This window comes from Maniola hyperantus, chromosome 15 (genome assembly GCF_902806685.2).
Source record: "Maniola hyperantus chromosome 15, iAphHyp1.2, whole genome shotgun sequence".
Lineage (NCBI taxonomy): Eukaryota > Metazoa > Arthropoda > Insecta > Lepidoptera > Nymphalidae > Maniola > Maniola hyperantus.
The window spans coordinates 6,912,435-6,934,597 of NC_048550.1; the positions used below are offsets into that span (position 1 = coordinate 6,912,435).

Genomic DNA, 22,163 nt, shown 5'->3' on the forward strand with positions numbered 1-22,163 from the left:
GAAAAAGCTTCTCATGTAATTTTTCACATGCTACCTGTGAAATCCATCTCTAGTAGGTAGGTATATGAGTTCCACGAAAAATATCAAGCCCGTTCAACTCTTTATGTATTGCATGATAAATTGTATTCAATTTGTGGGCTGACAACCACCGAGTAAAGCATTTGGGTAACAAATGCTTACGAGTATGCTTAGAATGCACGCGATATGAATTTATTTTTGTATAGGGATTATTTATTGTGGGTATTGCTAATACTTTATGTTACGTGACAAAAACAGAATTAACATTATTTGATTTTATGTAATAAATTTATGTAACCTCTTTCACATGAAATCTTTCTCATGCTGTTAAAATTAAAAATATATATTCTTTAATACCTTATGATAAGTTTTATAAAAGTTTTATTAAAATTAATGTTTTATATGACAATCCTGCCTAAAAAAAGCTATGACCGAGGTCTAGGTTGAAGCGCGCTTGCTTAGAAGATGCCTATGTATTTAGGTCATACAAATTACTTACTTAGTAGAAAATACTTGGCATTTATTGGATTAATTAATAATAAATTGATTGTAATTTTTTACATAAGGAAAAGTAAAGAAAAATAACTACTTATCGTAATTAGAAAAATACTGGCAAAACCTACAAAAAATAATATTGTAACTGATCAAATTCGACCAGGTAATTCTAAAGCGCCAACATAAAGAAAGCTTATTATGGTATTATTAGGTTTCTTTTTGTTGGTTATTTAATTGATATGTACCTATAGAATTAATACAAAATGGTATTCATCTTCACTGTTTCAAGTTAGCCACAATATCAAGGGAGTAGGTTACCAAATAAGGAAGACGCTGGTACCTGCACCGATATAGGTAGGTACAGAATACCGGTTGAACTTTCAAGTATCAATACAATATCGTTTTTAGCAGTCGAATTCTACCACTTCTGACTTCTGTATTGAAGATAATGCAAATGCAACTTTTTTGTAACAGTTAGATATAAAATTAACACTATTTCTATCAAAAAGTTAGCGAGAAATAAAGAGCAAAGTTTGATATGGATATTTTTTAAATAGATATAATACTTATTTTTGTTTTATAAACGTAATACTTAATGAATTTAATTAAAATATTTCGTGACTTCTTGATTAACAAATTCCAGAGTTAATCATCAGGATCAACCCGGCATCGCGCCGGCGATATCGTGAGTCACGGGTCTCTTAGAATAAAAAAAGGCTTAGGCCATAGTCTGCCACGCTAGCAGGTGCGGATTGGCAGACTTTACACACCTTTGAGAACGTTAAGGAGAACTCTCAGGTTTGCTGGTTTCCTCACGATATTTTCCTTTGTAAAAAGAACTCACGCACTCATACATACAGAACCCTGAAAACATTAGATACACTCCTTTTTTAGGGTAGTGCCACGGTCCGGAAATTAATAAAAAGTGCGTAAAAACCATTTTTCAACTTTCGCCGTCATTACACATAATCCGGTTATAATTTTCAGGCGCTGTTTATTTATGCTCGAATCAGGAGCTGGCAATAGGCATCCGCACAACGGTTCATTAATCATCGCCCCAAAGCCCCTGGGGCTAAACGAATATGTTTAAGTGAAAGATGTCGGGAAGGCAACATTTTTTTACATTTACCAGCCTAATTTGACTGGGAATGACATCCGGGTAAATATTATAAATATCGCCGTTATATGCCTATCAAATTTGTACTGCGGTGAGGATTGGTAACTGAAATTGGTAATTTAAATTAAGAAAAACCCGGAGGTAACCAGCATGCCTGTGATATCTGGTGGGAGGCTTCGGCCGTGGTACCGGCAAAGCCGTGCCGCCAAGCGATTTAGCGTTCCCCTTTGGTTTCATATGGCATCGTACGATGCCGTGTAGAAACCAAAGGGGTATGGGTTTCATAAAAAAAAAAACTGCCATACCCCTTCCAGGTTAGCCCGCATCCATTTTAGATTGCATCCTCACTTACCACTAGGTGAGATTGCAGTCAAGGGCTAACTTGTATCTGAATAAATAAAAACAACATCAGGAGATCACCAGCATGCCTGAGATATCTCCATAATATTGTCAAAGCTATGTGAACTGTGAAGTCTACCAGTCCGCACTTGGCCTGCGTGGCCAATGACTATGAATGACCAAACCCTTCGCAGTCTGAGAGGACACACGTGCAGTGCGTGCAGTAGTAAGCCGGCGATGGGTTGTCATTTCGACGATGAAATGTGCCTTTTCACCCGTTTAGTACATCTATCTATACTAATCTTATAAAGAGATAACGTCGTTAAGTTTGTTTGTAGGGGTAATCTTTGGAACTACTGAACCGATTTTAAAAATTCTTTCACCAGTAGAAAGCTACATTATTCCTGAGTGATATAGGCTATACGGGATCTTTAAAAACCTTAATCCACGCGGGCGAAGCCGCGGGGTACAGCTTATATAACTTTCTATTCAACCGGCAAAAAAAATAGGTTAAAAACTTTATTTCTAAGAAAAGGTGCTTGCCTCCCTACGCGGTTAAAAATCTTATCTTTAGGCGAATCTCTTTATTTATTTTTCCTTATTTTTCCAATTCTCCAATTGTTTATTTTGCCGTCGACTCTTTTGTTAGAATTAGGTATACCACAAGTTACAGATTTATACACTTTACAAGGAAAATATCACAAGAATAAGTACATAAATGCTAAGTTTGTATTTTCTTAAAGCGTTTACTTTAATATTAGCTTATCAGCTTCATCTTTATGGAGTAGATCATAATTTTCGTGGGCAGCCAGTCGGGACCCGGAAGTGTTTTGTAGTTATCGCAATATTCATCGGTTGTAACCGTCTAGTGTGGCTGCACCCTAAATTTTCATTCATAATGTACGGTCAGTAACAACAGGAAATATAAAAAGATAAAATATTGGTTTTCTTACCACCAGGTGAAGTCAAGGGCTAGCTTGTACTAAATAAATTTAAAAAAAATGTTTCTTCTTTCTTATCAGGCCGATAGCTTAGCGGGCTATGGAGAAAAACATGATACGTGAAATGAATAGATTACATAGCAGGGTGCATAGCTCCAAAGCTCAAGACCATAATATTATAGTCACTAGATGCTGGAATGGCGACCCCATACTGAAAACCGCAGCGTTGGAGCATCCCTCCCCCTCCCCTTCCCCCCTCACCCCCTAGACATACATTAAGATGGAAGGAGGATCTCAAGCTAGTTGCGGTCCTAACTGTGCTATGTGCAAATCCTTGCAAAATCCGTATGAAACAGTAACCTTCATCTTCATCGTCGACGACACTGTAGTAAGATAATAATAATAGTAATTATTGTATTAATTTATTACCTCGTATCAATAACATGCAGGTTACCAAAGGATCTGAGAATTCGTCAGTGTCAATGACCTGAAAACTTACACTCGTTTTCCTTAATTAAATACATTTGTAACCAAGCAACTTTTGAATTAGCATTTTCCAAGAATATACGCGTTGACCATTTCTTATATTGCGAGTTAGAACTGTGGAATACAAATTGTCCTTTAATGTCAAGGACAGGCCGCGAAAAATGTTAATTCACCTTATGATTTAATATAAGCCATTGTTATGACAGAACAAAGGACTCTTAATCTCCGTTACATTTGCATTATCACGATACAGCTATAATTCTTATCAAAAGTGGAGAAACGAGCGACGCTCGTCATTTCTAAATTAAAACAAAGGAATAGTAGATTATTCAACATGGGGGTAATGTAATGTCTTACGTCACGGGCGCCGTGATAAATACCAAGGGTAACGACGGATTTCAGAGTAACTCCCGAGCGTAGCGAGAGTGTTGCATCTAGAATCCTGAGTGAAGCGCTTAGCGCAGGACTTAGGGGCGCCCAAGTCTAAGGCAGTATTACCCCCAAGTTCAATACTACTTTTCTTTTCAAACCTCGCACGACAATAAAATCAAAATCTTCGTCTGCTTAATTAAATAGCTGTACCTACCTATCTGTCTTTAGAAGTTTCAAAGTGTAATAAACGATTTGCTCCCAGCAAATTGTTTATTACCCTTTGAGCATTCAAAGTCAACCACAGTCAAATTATCCTATCAGTAAGTAAATTCAACTTGCGATTTATGATAATACCTACCAACTACATTAACAAAATAAACAAATACCACGGTCGCGTCTTGTATTCCGATTTGTGGTTGCATTGCGTGCCGATCTTCAAACTTGAAAGCCCAATAATAATAATTAACCCTGATATAGACCGACGCCGGTTTGTCGAAGAACAAAGCAAGAGGGGCTTCTTTGAAAACAAGGTTAGCGTAGTGTGAAATAAGAATAATTCCCTTTTTCATCATCACAGGCGCAGTTGAAAGGTTGAAGAGCCATTCAAGGTGGAGTACCTCAGACTTTATTATTGGCCTCACATCGCTGGGGTGATTGGAAATGAGGTCATAAGACTTGTACACAGAAATCAACTTTGATTAATACTCCTACTAGCACGCTGATTTGACTTTGAGAGCCAATTCAAAAATCTATTATTTTATAAATACAGTTCTATATTGGTCTTCTTATCCTCGTAATAGAAGAAAGAGTGCATCGACTGCCATACCAACTACTTAATGGGCGTTGATTTTATTGAAAAACAATTTACTTTTATTATTATAAAAGTAATAATTATTATTTTATTGTTCTGATATATATTTTTTGTTGTTTTTTGTTGTTGTTTCTGTTATTTTGTTGTTTGTTGTATATGTTATTTTATTTTTTGTTATTCCCGTTATATTATTTTTGTATAATATAACAGAAATAACAAAAAACAAATAAAAAGAGATATCTCATTACTATGGATGTGTAAGTAATGAGATATGTAAACAAATGAAACAATGATGAAGATCTTCCAATAAGGTGGATGGAGGAACTAAAACTTGTCGCTGCGTCGGAGCTCCTAAACGCAATTGACAAAAGAGCATGTTATATGAAAATCCTTGCAAGAGACCGATAGACGTCCACTGCTGCACCTAGCTCTCTTGAAGCGATTGTCACGGTCTTATGCCGCTCGTACGCAGCGGCTTCCTGCGGCACGTTTGTGGTCTTCAGTTCACTTTTAGTGGCGGATCTGCCAATACTGCACTTGCGTCTGCATCGGTGAGCCGTGCTATAGTTTGCGACAGGTTATGATGTCAATCGGGGTATGAGGCGGGAGGGCGCCGCGCACACCCGCACGTCACCCACGCTCACCCGCACCGGGTTAGCGCGGGGGCATTACAGGTGCGCGGGGAGTTCCCTCCCCGATTGTCATTTCAACCTGTCGCGTACTATATGCGCCTTGCCCAGTGTCAGTTCAGCTTTACGACTCGTTGAGTGTCTGTTACTCTGATGTTTTACAGATCTCATTTAATCACACCACCAACTGTCTCCATGCGGTCAGTTATCTGACAAATTAAATGAATTTACACCCAAATAATGGTAGCCAGCTTTGACTTTGACTTCACGTGGAAATATTCTATAACATAGCTCTTTCGATCGCCCGCTTACACAAAGGTAATCCTTCTTAATTAAATTGGTACGTTTCTTTGTATTATTTGATGAAAGAATAACCGCAATCATTCAGGGCAATATAAAGTAGGTTACAAAAAATTAGGACGAGCGTACAAAGGAAACAGTCGAATATAACAACTTTCATTTTTTCGGGTAAATGGGCTCAGATAATTGAAATAAAACGAGTGACATTTGCTTTCACGACACGCGATACTGCCGGATTAAATTTCTTTATACTTTTGTAAATTTATTTGTTTACGGATTTGTGTGTTGTGTATGTAGGAGCTTTAGTTAATTTATGACAATCCTCTAATGCCACCAGTTCATGTTGGCTCTGTGCTTTTGGCGAGTACCAGCCAACATAGCTGTTTAAAAATTACGTCAAGATCCTTTGATGGGTACATCATCTGCTAAATTTAAAGCAAGTGGTCCTTGCCTTATATTCCGTGGTCTTCACCGAGTGTCTTTGCCGAGCGTATTGGGTAAACATGTGGGTACATTATTATTGTAGTTTATAAATACAATACTTTTTCCAAAACATTTTTAGGGTTCCGTACCTCAAAAGGAAAAACGGAACCCTTATAGGATCACTTTGTTGTCTGTCTGTCTGTCAAGAAACCTACAGGGTACTTCCCGTTGACCTAGAATCATGAAATTTGGCAGGTAGGTAGATCTCATAGCTGACATTTGGGGAAAAATCTGAAAACCGTGAATTTAGGGTTAGATCACACAAAAAAATTAAATTGTGGTCATGAACTAATAATTAGTATTTTCAACTTTCGAAGTGAGTGACTATATCAAGTGGGGTATCATATGAAAGGTCTTCATCTGTACATTCTAAAACAGATTTTTATTTATTTTTATGCATCATAGTTTTTGAATTATCGTGTAAAATGTCGAAAAAATACGACTGTAGTACGGATCCCTCATTGCGCGAGCCTGACTCGCACTTGGCCGGTTTTTATGAAAAAAAAATATAACGACTTGTAATGCTTTTGTAGCTGTTGTAGCTTTGATAAGACGGTAATTACAGAAAAATCAGAAATGAATCGAATATCAGAGTTATCAAAACGTGCTTCTTATTACCTAAATGAAAAATACTGTTCTGAGGAGTAAATGGTACAGGCAAAAGAAAATGAGAAAATTCTCCGAACGGCGAATGAGTTTTGCCAATAAAAAAGTTTCTATAGAGTCGTTAATTTTAAGGACTTTCTTTAATTAATTAAATTTTCTAACGCAGTAAAATCAAATATTATAGGTCTCCTGTATGCTGTCAATTTCCTCATTATTTAACTATTCTTGTGTAAATACTACGAATGTGCTAGGGTTAATTTCTGTTTGACCTGGAACTGTAAATAAAGTATATAAATAATTAGCCGATGCCCGTGACTTCGTTTACGTGGAATTAGATTTTTAAAAATCACGTGGGAACTCTTTGGTTTTCCGGGATAAAAGTAGTATATGTCACTCTCCAGGTGTTAAACTATACCCATGCAAAAACTCACGTCGATCCGTTGCTCCGTTCGACGTGATTGAAGGACAAACCAACAAATAAACACACTTTCGCATTTATAATATGGGTAGTGATAATACCTATGGGTAGTGAAGTATTAGCGCGAGAGATAAATGCCATCCTGGGATTATATTAGTAGGTACTACAAGGATATAGGTTGTCGTCGTCATCGACAACCGATAGACGTCTCAGGTAACCCTTGGCCCCTAAGATACGGGATCTCCTAGTTTAGGGGCGAAGACTCCATTTAAGTCAAATGTAAAAATTCTGGTAATAAATAAATATTCTTTCATACCGCTGGGCACAGGTCTCTCGTAGGAAGTTGCACACATCACGCTTGAATCTAGCGGCTTCCTGCGACTCGTTTGTTATTGTCCACCTAGTGTCTGCCAACGCCACGCCTCCGTGCTTTCCGGTGCAATATCGCCTTTCCAGCATCTTGGGGCCCCAACCTCTATCGGTTCTTCGAACTATATGCACGGCCCAGTGCCACTTGAACTTGGTTATCCGTTGAGCATGTACATAGTAGAAAGGGGAAATATTGTGAAGTATAAACTATACAGCTAGTTGCTAGTTTGCTTATTTGGTTGAAAGTTAACTTTTTAGCTGAATAAAACTTGGGAACTGATGGCATTCATCTCCCGCTTCAATAGTAGATATCTGAGGAATATGGCATGGAACAACTTGTTATTTTCACAAAGCTAATACCATTAATATTAAGAAAATCCACCTCTCAAGTTTGCGTGTTAATCGGATTATAAAGTAAAATCGCCGGACTTTAAATTCAAACTGCGTACTATAATTTGAACTGAATTTGTAAAAGCATCTAAAGCAATCTTAGGACTCGTAAAGCTCTCAAAATGTACTTTGCTTAAAATACTTACGGAAGACTTCAGAATTTTTAATTGCTCTATCTGTAATATTAGTGTTAATCTAACAAGAAAATATTATGATAAAACGTGCGTGATTCTGGATGGGAAAATGTAATTTGTCTTGAGCTTTGTAAAATACTTAAATTACTCCCTTACTTTTGCTATCTACCTAATAAAATTCTTAGAACTGACTGACAGACACCGCAGTAGCACGATCATGTTCATCTCCGGGATGCAAGCTACCTCTACATTTCGTCATAATTGGCTAATCGGATGGGTTGTGAAAAGATAACAGACAGACAAATAGACACACTTTCGTTTTTATAACATTAGTATAAAATACGTAGGTAACGTCGCCAAATTCAAACAAAACAAAGGACCGTCTGAAATGTATTTAGTTTTCGTACCTTGGGAATTAATTGATATAAAGCAGGTGACTTTACTGATGCGAGTCACGCATGCGTGATATAATATGTAGTATATTAGACTGGGCGGGAAATAAGGTATCGTACACACAAACTTGCAATCAAAATAGGTAGGTACATTAAAAATACTTGAACAGCCCCTTTTCTACACAAATTTCAAACCCCTATTTCACCCCCTTAGGGATTGAATTTTCAAAAATCCCTTCTTAACGGATGTCTACGTCATAATAGCTATCTGCGTGCCAAATTTCAGCCCAATACGTCCAATAGTTTGAGCTGTGCGTTGATAGATCAGTCAGTCAGTCAGTCAGTCAGTCACCTTTTCCTTTTATATATTTAGATATCGATTCACAAGCTAGTCGTGCCATATCTACATTTGGACGACAGCGTTCAACAATTGATAACGTTGACGTATTTTTTTATTTTTGTAATCAATACGAGTCCGGTCCCACGATAAGGGCTGGTTAAGAGGTCTAATGAAAAATAATGAAGGATCATTAAATAATTGTAAGCCTAGTTTCACAAATGAAATAAAATTCAAATTAAATTACGTTTTTTCTGCTTAGATAATATTTTTTCACAAATCTGTAAAAGTCGGTTTTAGGGTGGTGATACACGACCCGTTCTTCTATAATTTACATGAACAGATATTGTATGTTGAATCATATTATGCTAACGGTAGATTCGTTTTATCTTATATTGTAAGGGGCTTTTATAGCTGACCCCATCTTCACAAACTAAATTTAAATCACAAAAAAATAATTTCAGAGAATCACTAACAAAATGTAATGGTAGATTCTTAAACTAGGTACTGTCAGCAAGTAGAAATACTAGTAAAACCTTTTTTTCCAACAGTCAGCATATTAGGTAGGTATCTAGAAATTCTGATAAAAGTTTATACCTACCTACTATTTTTCCCTACTGTTTCCAAAAAGCGGTTAGCTCCAAAAAGTAGTTTTTGAGTTATTAAAAAAACATGCGAATTTTTAAAAACGAATGCTTCCCTAGGTACGTAGAATCAAGGGTTTTAGTTAGTTTATTATTTTGAAGGAATTCCCATATTTTGTGACGATAACGCTATCCAGTATTTTAGCTTAGCTGCTATTTAATACCGACATTTGTTACATAAAACGTATTTCTAATTTTCATTAAAATTAAACCTACGGGAAAAAACTACAAACAACCGTCTTCTTATAGTCTCTTATAGTCGTATGTTACGACATCAAGATGAAATATGTGACAATAAGCTCTCCTCAAAGAGTAATAGAGCATCCATTACTATAAAAAGCCAAATTTCCGAAGACATTGTTGGGTTCCTATTGTGAGCGCCCTCCATCCACATCCACACGTAGCCCTTTGTGCTGCCGCTGACGTATGCCCTGTTTAAGATAAATGGGAACGTACAATTACATTCAATCTAAAATGAGCTTACTTACTCATATCCGTATCTGCTTACATTCGATATAAACAACGTTCGGCTTTTTGAGTTTATTGACCAATACGTCTTTCAAACGTTTTCTCGACTTTCTTAACCTTGTTTACTTTATAGTTTAAAAAAAGAAACACATTAATTGACTCATCTTTTTCAATTTTGTATTTGAAAAAAAAAATGCCTTTCGCAGTAAAACCGTTATTGCGAAAGGCATTTTTTTTCAGAATATAGACTAAGGTGATATTGAATGAGTGAATAATTAATTATTAACTAAAATATTGTAATTATCCATATTTGCACGACTGCCAAAAAAGGAGTTTTCAGGGTTTATATGGTTCAGAATGTGTATGTAGATTGTAGGTATGTGAGTATCTTTATTCTACTATAACTTCTAAATACCTGAATAGATTGGAATGTATGGGATATCGTTTGAATCTTTACATCACCCCGAGTGACATTGGCTACAAATTTGGAAAAAAACAGTATGGCTTCAATATAGCGCCATTTTAAAATGTCAAATTTTTCAGTTAATTTTTTGGCAGGGTTTTTTTAAATTTGTAATGACGACTTGTTTTATTAATTTTTTATCAATGGTAATTATTGTTAATCTTTTTTTAGCAGCAACCCAGCTTAACTCATCAATGAAATTGAAGCTACAAATACTAACTTGCGTATATTAAGTCTATAGAAACTATACCGCTTTCATCATGATCAACCCATCGCCGGCTCACTACAGAGCACGGGTCTCCTCTCAGAGTGAGAAGGGTTTGGCCATAGTCTACCACGCTGGCCAAGTGCGGATTGGCAGACTTCACACACCTTTGAGAACATTATGGAGAACTCTCAGGTATGCAGGTTTCCTCACGATGTTTTCCTTCACCGTTAAAGCAAGTGATATTTTAACGCACATAACTCCGAAAAGTTAGAGGTGCATGCCCGGGATCGAACCGCCGACCTCCGATTAGAAGGCGGACGTCCTAACCACTAGGCTTTCACAGCTTTTTTTTACCGCTTCTACCGCTATACCGCTTTAGAGAGTAGAATTCACCCTTCGACCGCAAATTGTTGGAATAAGTGTCGTACCGCTGCGGTTACTGAGTGTATGCTACATGTACGTGTGTAACTAGCCACTTGCCGTGTGACATCATAAACTGGTGTGCGGTTAAATTTTTTATCTAAACTCGGTAGGCTGTTCAAACATAAATTGTTTGTGGTTAAAGAAGATATGTGGCTAATTCTGTTATAGGTACATAATCTCTAAACTGAATTGACAGTCGCTAAATCTAGTGCTTTCCTTTTCCGGATGAAGTATTAGATAAATATACATTTAGTTTAGAACTGTCATTTTAGTTTTATATTATAGATTTCAGCCTAGTCAAAATAAGCCAAGTGCACGCACAGCCGCGAGGCGCGATTCTTTTTTGAAATGAAATAGGAAAGGAAATGCTTCCTTTTCATCGATATATTCTTTTTAAAAATGTCGCTTATATTATATTTTTTTAAAGTTGTGAAATGCCTACATTCTCTACACTTTATATTAATGGTATGTGGTCTGGTATAGTAAAATCCGTAAAATACTTTCTCTAATCCTCTAAATTGAATATCGACAATCAAGATTATGGTCATCGATTTTGATATTACAACACAAGTTGACATCGGACAGACAACTTACATCTCGAATCTTACACGGTTTTCTTTCAACGGCTAATTCCATTTAGAAGCACGATAACGCATTCCACCATGCGTTCACATATTAATCGTTATCGAAGCGAACGATTAACTCGCTCAGTGTGGGCGTGCCTTTATTTCAATTGGGCAATATGAGTACATATTTAGGGCAATAGAATTTCTATTTCGGGCCGTACACATAACATTAGTTACAAAGGTATTAATTAAATAAAGATTAATAATGGGAACAAAAATAATAGCTTTTCTTAAGCCATTAGTAACATCAGTACCCTTATCAGTACCCTTATTATAAATGCGAAAGTGTGTTTGTTTGTCCTTCAATCACGTCGCAAGAGAGCAACGGACTGACGTGATTTTTTGTATGGTTATAGTTTAGAACCTAGAAAGTGACATAGGCTTTTTATCCCGGAAAATCAAAGAGTTCCCACGGGATTTTTAAAAACCTAAATCCACGCGGACCAAGTCGCGGGTATCAGCTAATATTCAAATAAAAGCCAAACTACATATGTATGGAGCGAATGACGGAAAAACTGCCGTTAATGTTCACAATCATGCATTCGTCCACAGTTCTACCACGGTAATGTTATCTATACAGTAATGTAACTCGGCCGTATCTTTGAAATAAATACCTAGAGCAGCGCGGTACGTAAACATGCGATAGGGCTGCCCGTCTCCGGCATTTTAATTACATTTGCTTACTTTGTGTTTAAATATGTACTTGTCATTGGCCTACTTTGTGTTTAAATATATACTTGTCATATTAAATAAAAAATCGCTGTTTTGTTATTAAAAAAACAAAACACCGTCCGTTCGTCACTGCGGTACAGTCGCGACTGGCAGCACCACAAGCGCACCGCGAGATCGAGGCGCATAGGTATAGCTCGCGTTTCGCCCGTTTGTATGAAGTTGGAATACTGCTTATAACATTACCGTGGTTCTACATAATCGTAATCCAAATGAGCGATTAGCGCGCGACGTGGGCCGCCTTTATATTGATTGAGAGCTTTGTTCCGTTACGATCTTTTCCAAGTGACTTTTTTTTTAATTTATAGACTAGCGCTTGGCAGTGAATATGTAGCCATGATTGGCTAATGGTTAAGGCGACCGCCTCATAATCGGAGCTCGGGGGTTCGATCTCGGGCACGCAGTTCTAACTTTTCAGAGTTATGTGCGTTTTAAGGAGAAATGTGCAACATCCACATAAACTCAAGAGAGTCAAGCTGAAAAATGTACCTACACTTGGTTCACATAAAGAATTAAATTAAAAAAAACAATTAAATATCACTTGCCTTTAACGGTGAAGGAAAATTTTATCATGAGAAAACCTGCGTGCCTGAGAGTTCTCCATAATGTTCTCAAAGATGTGTAAAGTCTGCCAATCCGCACCTGGCCAGCGTGATGGACTATGGCCTAAACCCTTCTCATTCTGAGAAGAGACCTGTAATGAGCAGTGGGCTGGCGATGGATTGATCATGATGATGAACCGAAGGTGGAGCTCGACGCTTGCCTTGCCTACAAGATGGCTATCCATCTATCTATCGATGGGCTCGATGGCTATTGTTATCTGAGGAAGTTTATATCTACTAGCTACACAGAGAATTCAACATCAAGAGTACGCATATACAAGGCTTTGGATGAAAACAAAATCGTAAAAGGTTGGCGGGGGACAGGGGAGAATGCTTTGTTGTGATTGGTGGACTCAAAAGTCACGTAACCAAGACAATATGCGGAATGAGGGTACTGGGCGTGGTCCGACTTTTATGCTAAGCAACTGCCTAAGCTTGGCGATTAGGGGTGTCCGGCTATTAGATGGTGGTCTGTGACTACCTAAGTACCTACTAACAACGTGTAGCATTATTCTCACAGCCTATAGCTTTCAGAATTATGTGTTCAGAAATCAGTGTTCATAAATTGGTTGGTCCCGTTTCCCATGTCCGTTCAGCCATTTCGAAATTTATCCCGAGAAAACAGACGAAATTTAAAATTGATGTTTTGGTTTAAAAATCTGTACATCTGAAAATCTCACACTTCAATATCGAATGAGTGAAGATGCGAAAGTGTGTTTGTCTGCCTGTCCGTTTAATAGATTTTGACGAAAATTGGTACAGAGACAGCTTTCATCTCGGTGACAAACAGAATTTTGAGGAAATATCCTATATCCCGGAAAATCAAAATTTATAATTATTGGATTTCAATGAAATTAAATCCACGCGGAAAGTGTTGCGGGAATCATCTAGTTCTTATATACTCGTATTTGGATAAAAAAGAGTAATTTATTGAAGTTGGTATAATTTTTGTTATCTACATTAATACACACTTGGTTTTGTACAACGCAGGAACAGATACAATCAAACCTGATGGAATATAAGAGAATAAACCATTTTAAATTTAAAAGGGTTCCTTATCAAGTCGCTTAAATGGTTTTAAGCGACTTTAAGGCTTAAAAAAAAAGGCTTTATCTACCACCGCCGCCATTGTAATGCCGTCTGTGATAGGGATATCGTGAGAGCTTTTACACAGCCCACCGCGATCGATTGTATAATAAGTATTTAGCTTGCAGCCAACCGCAGCCTTGTAGATGTAGACGCCTTATTGTGTACTAGATGATGTCCGCGACTTCGTTCGCGTGGAATTAGGTTTTTAAAAATCCCGTGGAAACTCTTTGATTTCCCGGGATAAAAAATAGCCTATATCACTCTCCAGGTCTTTATCTATACTCATGCAAAAAATCACGTCAATCCGTTACACCGTTGCGACGTGATTGAAGGACAAACCAACAAACAAACACACTTTCGCATTTATAATAAGGGTACTGTATTGTAGTTCACTCCAAAGAAACGTAGTTTGTTAGATGGAATCACATTTTGCTTGTTGGTGTAAACATGGGTACCTCGAGCACAGGTAAAACAGGTCCATAATCCACCAATCGGCTCAATCAATACGGAATACAGGAGATTTGTGGCGGATGTTTCATTATTCATCCCTCCCTACTTTCCAGACGACAGGCTATTAGCATTTTAAATTACGTGATGTACCAATTTACTACAAGTTTGGGTGGAACTTGAACACGCTAACAACTTAAACCCTTCAAACAATATTCTAGATTTTTCAATCGTTAGATAATATGATTATACAAAAACTATGTATTTCACTATCTTAATATCATCAACCTATGTAAGTCTACTGTTGAATTTAGGCCTTCCCTAATAAGTGCCACCACACCCTATCCTTAAGTTGCCTCATCCAGCCGCTCCCCATCACCCTCTTTTTATCGTGAGTGCATCACGCTAGAGAGCGCCCCAAAAATCGTATTTGGCGATATTTTTTTTATTTACAGACTAGCGCTTGGCTGCAATCAGAATGCAGCCTAAGATGAGCCTAAGATGGATCGCGCTTACCTAGAAGATGCCTATTCAATCTTGACTTGAAAGTCGTATATTACAGGCGTTGAGGGCTAGTCACATTTTGGATTAGGTTCCGTACCCTAAGGATCCCTATTACTAAGACTCCGCTGTCCGTCGGTCTGTCTATCAGCGGGCTTTATCTCGTGAACCATAATAGGTAGAGAGTTGAAATTTTGTATTTGAATGTGTATTTCTATTGCCGCTAAAACAACAAACAGTAAGAATTTCAAAATGACCGACATGAAAATTAAAAATAATAATTAATAAGTGTAATTTTTTGTACGATGGTACGAAACCCTTCGTGGGTGAGTCCGACTCGCACTTGACCGATTTTTCTTGTTGCATTACCGCATAGTACGAAAAAGATAGGAATATTATTGTCTTGTACAAGAGTTACGTTGAGGTCATTATGCAAGACATTACTGATTCTAGTAGGTACATAATATGGCAACTCACAGAGACGTTACCATATCTATAGTCTATAGATTCTATTTCCCATTATATTACAGATAGATCATAAAATGTCCTACAATTTTCGAATTTGTGACGAGGACCGACGTTGTAAAACGCAATTAGTATTATTATACGGTGTTGGCTGCTTAAAATAATTACAAACTTCCTAAGTTTTTCTACATCATCAGCCCTTTATAAAGTGCTCTACATTTGTAAAGGCCTCATTATAATACGGAAACGAGTATGATTATAATGCCACGACATTTCGACTGTGTGACCTGAAAACAAATGTTGGGTATTATGTAAACTTTTCTATAGGTGCCAAGCATAAGCCTGTTTTTGTGAATGTAATTTGTTACTCGAAACTGTAACCTACTTAGTAGTTGTATATATGTGCTTGCATTGTTCCCATAGAAGCCTTAGTGACTTGGCGGTTTTAGTAATTAATTATTTAATTTGACTCAAATTAGTCTAGCTTATGTACTTTGTGTACCAACTAAAGTAGTAGCTTCACCCTAGACCTCATTAATGCTTTGCATCAATGCTTTGTTAAGCATAATTCTCGGCAAGCGCAAGCCTATCATGCAATAAAAAAGTGTTCGTAAAGTAATAATATGGATTATTGTCTGAAATAAATGATTATTTATTAATTAATTTATATAAAGTAATGCAATTACGGTATGAAATTACGGTACCAGCTACTATATTTATTAAAGCAAGATACTCATACAAAGCAAAAGGGGATTGGGTATGCGAAATATTATATTTGTCTCAATGGTTACAAAATTATTTTGTAAAAACTTTATCGGTTTTAGGTAGTCAGAATGGACTTCGAAATCCGTTAGTCGATACTAACTAATAACATAATGGTTGATAGCTTAATAAATTTTTCACAAAGAGTGCTAAGAAAACATCAGAACGCCACTCAAGTTTATTTATACAGTACATTCATAATCTCAAGAGGACTGCTGCTCAATCATAAGAGCGAGCGTGCACATAAATGCACAAATTGATTGCAGGAAATTGCTTATAAAGACCAACACTTTAACAATGACGATAGCTCGCAGCAGGTGATTCGATTCGTTTGACATAAACCTGTCTTAACGGTCACTTCAATTGACCGAGCGTTAGGTACCACTGCGGCTCTATTAAGAAATATGTGACATTTATTGTGAGTCAATACACCCGTATGTGGGTGCAGCTATTATCTGTCAATTGGTCAATGGTCAGTTTCGAGCGCTGTCCGAGTCACGACTCACGATTAACGTTCTGTTTTTCTGTTTCAGTTAACATCACTCCCGGCGGCTTAAACATGTCATAAGGTAACACTATTGTTTTATAAAGCATGCCTGTCATATTAGAACATAATCTGGTTACACAATATAACATAGAACATAGTTTGACCATGATCTCGCGTGATGGTAAATCAAGTACTTACGTAGTCTAAGTTTGTGTTTGCTATCTCTGTCCGAAGTAAGATTATGTACCTACCTACCTCAATTTTTTTTATTCGATTACAAGTTCACCCTTGACTGCAATCGGAACTAGTGGTAAGTGATGTTGCTGTCTAAGATGGAAGTGGGTTAACTTGGAAGGGGTTATTTGTGTAAATAGTAAATGGCAGAAGCTGTCGCTTCCATTCTGGATGCAGCTATTAGAGTAACCACCAAGATGCGAAATTTTTAAATCGTATTATTATTTCCACATTATTATTCAGTCGGAGTTTGAACCAGGACTTTCTTATTTATCATTTCATTTTGCATTACGGGTTGCGCTACCAAATTCAGATACCTGCGTTTTTTAAAATACAAAGCGCTTGACTGCGATAGCACTCGATGGTAGGTGAAGTTGCGACTTGCATTTGCAATTTTCAAAGATGAACTATATTTTTTTTCTATTTTTTTCCTAAACATTGTTGTTTGTAGTGCCTCCATGAAAAAGTTGCCTAATATACCAATTGAATCATGGAACTTTATCTGACCATTCCCACACTGTTATCCGAGACCGTACTTTCAAACTACCATAATATTAAACCACGACATAATGAAGGCAGCCATTCTGAGTGCCGGTAGGAAGTGGTTTGTCTAGTCTAGCGTTGTCGGATCTTGTCCGATTTATATGTTTACTGGAAAACAGAGAGCGCCTGAGGCGTATGTCAACCGCTCCGTTGCAGATTACGCTCTAATCCCCTTTCTCGCCTAAGCCGCTTTCATAGCTTTGTGAGACTGTGCCCGATACCCGTCAAGTTTAGTATGCCTTAAATCTGTTTTCGTTGAGCATTGGATAAGCTAATACCCAGATCCATCCACGCGGCTAAACGTATGTGACATGATGTCCGAAATAGCCGGACAAGTTTTATTGATGAAACTTAGAACTTGTTACGGTGTTTGATCAAATACTTTTTATTTAATATTGTCGTGTTGGAAATGCTCTTACATATTCTTGACGACACTAATGAACGTATTTTGTGGTAACAAAAGATGTTTTCATTGCTTGTTAGCAATCTTAACATGAATGAGCGATTGACACTTTTACATCGGTAAGGTGGGAATTAGTCAAGCCAGCCCTATCAAACCAGACCATCCAATCCATTCGGGTTTGTCGTTTTCTAAACTGACCCAACCAGCTGGCAGCAATCCAAGTATAGTCAGTGATATAATGCCTTTTGCAAAAAACCACGAGAGTCATAATAACATGTCGTGCTAATTGTGTTTGGACTGCTGCAATAACGACAGTGACTGTTTTTTTTACAGTTATTATCAGATGTTAGTGATGATAACCAAAATCGGCGGATCAACGTGGAGTCCGAGACACACAGGAAACGAAAAGGCTAAATTTACATCTCCAAAGTTAATTAATCATCCAGTTACCGACGTGAGTCAATGTTGCTTAGCAATCGCAATCGATTGACATGCATTGTTTTAACTAGGACAAACGTTCCTTATACTACAGTTCTTGGTATTACAAATAACAACTTAAAAGGGAGAAGTAACGCGTTAGAAACGCGCGTAGCCGTCGTGCGTTCTGTCCTAGCCTTATGTCCCATCCCATTACGTGAAATACAAAGCAAGTTTTCTTTAACGGAAACCACATCATAACGAGAAGATGACTAGAGTTAGATAAAATGTCGCAAATGGTAATCGTCAGAAAGCTAATGTGGGTTTAATGTTGCCTCGCAGTCGCGGACGTGTCTCGACATCGCCACGCGAAGTTCCGGGATTATCCTTTTTCTTTATACCTAAATCACTACGTCCTTCGACTTTCTTCTGTAGTGAAAATAATTTGGTGATGTGTGACCCTCAGTAGGGGCCGCGTTGGAAACGTAGCCTTCGTGCGTACTGTCCTAGCGTTATGCCTTGAGTATACATTGCTTAAAAATTGCAGTCGATTGATATGCGTTGTAACAACTAGGACAATTAATGTTCCGTATACAGTTCTTGATATTACAAATAAGACTTACAAGGAAAAAGTAACGCGTTAGAAATGCGCGTAGTCGTCGTGCGCGGTGCGTTCTGTCCTAGCCTTATATTCCATTACGTGAAATACAAAGCAAGTTAGTTTTCTTTAACGGAAACCACAACATAACGAGAAAATGACTAGAGTAAGATAAAATGTCGCAAATGGTAATCGATAGAGAGCTAATGTGGGTTTAATGTTGCCTCGCAGTCACGGACGTGTCTCGACATCGCCACGCGGGATTACGGGATAATTCCTAATCCTCTTTCTTTATACCTAAATCACTATAGTACGCGACAGTTCGAGATAGCAATCGGGGAGAGAACGCCCCGCACACCCGCTGTCTATCATTATCAACCGATAGATGTCCACTGCTGAACATAGGTCTTTTGTAGGAGAATTTTCCACATGCCACGGTCTTGCGCCGCCTGAATCCAGCGGCTCCCTGCGACTCATTTGATATCATTTGCCCACCTAGTGGGGGGTCTACGAAGTGCCAACGCTGCGTTTTTCGGTTCGAGGTCGCCATTCTAGAAACTTGGGACCGCCAATGTGTATTTGTTTTACCTCAATGCATAATGGCCAAGTGCAGATTGGCAGGCTTCACGTTATACTTTGGAGAACATTTTGGAGAACTCTCAGGCTTGCAGATTTCCTCGCTGTTTTCTTTCACCGCTAAGTAAGTGATTACTTAATTGCATAAAACGCACATAACTTCGAAAAGTTAGAGGTGCGTGCCCGGGATCGAACCCCGAACTCCTTGACTACTTGTAGGAGGCTGACGTCTTAAGCTATAGGTTCGCTCGCTTGTTTTACCCGACTACGGCAAAGCTAAAAAAATACTATGATTTTAGTAGTGTTTATACATATCGCATTGATTAAAAATGCTAAATGTTTTTCGATTGCTTTATAAATCGCAAATTAATCACACCAATATTCTTTGTATTAATAAATTGGCAATTTGTGTCATGTGACAAATTAAATTAGTCATAGAACAAAAAGCCAGCCGGATACCGTCCCATCGAAGCGATTCCAATAAGAATGGATTGAATTGCGCTGACAGCAAAAAAGACCGCTGAAAAGTAGAAGTCATGATACGGTTGATTATGTCGTTAGGTATAGATACCTACTTACCTATCACAAAAAACGCTATTTTGCTAATAGTGGCATAATAGCTAAACATTAGGTAGGTAAGTATATGTAAAAGGTCTTCACCGTTAAAGCAAGTGATATTTTTGATAACTAAAACGCACATAGCTCCGAAAAGTTAGATGTGCGTGCTCGGGATCGAACCCCCGACCTCCGATTAGAAGACGGACGTCCTAACCACTAGTCTATAGCCACGATACATATACTTAAATAAACTAAGCTAACTCGGCTGAAACCGTCTAAAGAAAACTCTATAATCCATTAACCTAATATAAGAGAGGCATTACGCCGGTTTAGCGTTGCGGGAAGTCATAGAGAGAGCCAGCGCGTGTCAGACATTCGTTATTTTATAAAAACTGAAAGTTTCTCTGCGTAATGTTCCCAAACACAGGGAGGAACGATCTGCGATTATGAAGTTTGGGTCATGGTGGCTTCGGGAGATAACAGGTTATAAAAGTGTAAAAAAATTACGTCATACTTTGACGTAATTTTTTAAAGTGCATTTTTTATATTTTCTTTGGAATAATATTAGAAATCACGTCATGTATTGCCAGACACTTAGTGTCGTGGCAACCCCCTTTAAAGTTTAAAATTCATAGTCGCAGATCGTTCCACCCTGTGTTGGAAACAATACGCAGAGAAATTTCAGCTTTTATAAAATAACGAAGGTCTGGCTTGCACTGGCTCTTAGCCCATCAGGAAACCCGTCAACTTCGCCCTAAATCTGTCCTGACAAACCAACCGTGAACCGGGGAAACGTTAACTAACGTTTACTTCCAAATTCACCTGGATGAATTTCGTTAAATATATCAAAGCGAATTGTTAACTGAATCTCATTGGACTATAAAATTATATATATCAAATCCATAAACAAACAAAAGGGCCAATAGTATGCAGACATGATTATATTAACGTCAAAAATAGGCCGGATAAATAAATTAAGGTATACCATTTGTTTCATCAAAGGGGTAGTAAATACGTACCTACCTACTGCGCCAAATCACTCTACAAACTCTTGTGCCGGGGCGCGCCGTGTCCGCAAATAACTGGAAATGTTATTCAGTAAAATATCTAGCACCAAAGATTGATTTTTACAAAGTGATGATTATAGTCACTTCTAATTGGCTGACACAGGGATCTCATAAGCTAAAATACCTATATGTGCAGCAAGAATACCATAACAGTCAATCACGATCATATTTTGAAACTATCACAAACCACAACTTCCGATCTAACCCTCCTGCTTATCAATAAAATGGTTTCTCCTTCAATCACGTTGCAATGGAGCAACGGATCGGCCTGCTTTTTGGCACGGATATTGTTAAAGACCTAGTTATTTTTTATCCCACAAAAAACAAAGAGTTCCAACGGGATTTTTAAGAACGTAAATCCAAGTCGCAGGCAATGGGGCCGATTCTCTTGTAAACAATCTCTAAACTAAACTAATATGACACGTCTAAATCTATTGCTTGCGGAAAAGGATAGCACCATATTTAGACCTGTTAATTTAGTTTAGTTTAGAGATTCTGTACAAGAGAATCAGCCCCATTATCTATAGTAGATATTTAAGGTAAACTTTTTAGAGAGAGAATGAGGGTAAAGAGAAGCTGGAAAATGTGAAGTTTTAGCTCCACGCATACAGCTCTCCATTACGTTCATTTAAAGGTCTGTTATATTATAATGCTTTCAGAGAGTCTTGTTATTTCAAATAATATAGTCTCGGTCGTTTAATTTTGTGTGGGTAAATAGCGTAGAAGTTATTATAATTACAGATATTTCCAAGTAAATATTATCTATATAACCGAGACGAACCTAATGTACCATTCGACCCTCTGTTGAATTGTTGAATAATTTATCCTTAAGTATATAGCATGCATACTTTCCCCACCCAGATTATTTAATGTAAAATAATTATTTAATTATTTATCCTAAATAAACTAGCCCAAAACTCAATTTTTTAAATTCATTATAGGCAAACGCTTGACCACAATCACACCTGATTGAAAGTGATGATGTGGCCCAAGATGGGACGCGTTTACCTAGAAGATGCCTATTCACTCTTGTTTTAAAGATAGCCGGATTGTAATTGGTTGGAAACACAAATCGTGGAAGAGATTCAATAAACAGTTCTGTCACATCCTTAGCTTAAACGATCTTCATTTACGCACGTGTAGACGCACGTTTTCTATTTAATTTATGTTCCGTTGTAACCTTTGTTTGCATCTGAAATAAAATAACGACTTCTCA

General features: G+C 37.6%; 1 protein-coding gene across 8 annotated transcripts in view; it reads left to right on the forward strand.

Annotated features, from left to right (window-relative positions):
• LOC117989110 (uncharacterized) overlaps positions 1-22,163 on the forward strand; it is a 155,345-nt gene that overhangs the window by 100,005 nt on the left and 33,177 nt on the right. For all 8 annotated transcript variants that reach the window (XR_011237604.1, XR_004674530.2, XR_011237605.1 and 5 more), the window contains exon 2: positions 16,598-16,633. The gene's annotated coding sequence lies outside the window, so the exon portion shown is untranslated. The remainder of the gene's footprint in view (positions 1-16,597; positions 16,634-22,163) is intronic.